The sequence below is a fragment of the Penaeus vannamei genome, chromosome 26 (genome assembly GCF_042767895.1).
Source record: "Penaeus vannamei isolate JL-2024 chromosome 26, ASM4276789v1, whole genome shotgun sequence".
NCBI lineage: Eukaryota > Metazoa > Arthropoda > Malacostraca > Decapoda > Penaeidae > Penaeus > Penaeus vannamei.
Window position 1 is genome coordinate 5,933,131 of NC_091574.1, and position 297 is coordinate 5,933,427.

Genomic DNA, 297 nt, shown 5'->3' on the forward strand with positions numbered 1-297 from the left:
TCCTTTATAATAATTCCTTTCTTTGTTAATATTGCTACCCCCCCTCCATTTCCATCTCCCCTATCTTTTCTCCAAATATAATAGTCTTTAAGCCCTAATGTTACATCGCCTGTGGAGGGAGTTTGGTTTCAGTGATGCATATTACATCCGGTTTATCCATATCAATTATTGTCTCTAGTTCAAGCAACTTCGAAGATAGACCATCAATATTTGTGTAAACTATTTCTATATAATCTTTAGGTATTAAATTTGGTTGCAGGGTTAATGTTTGTCTGCCTCTACGTTTTGGTTCCGATA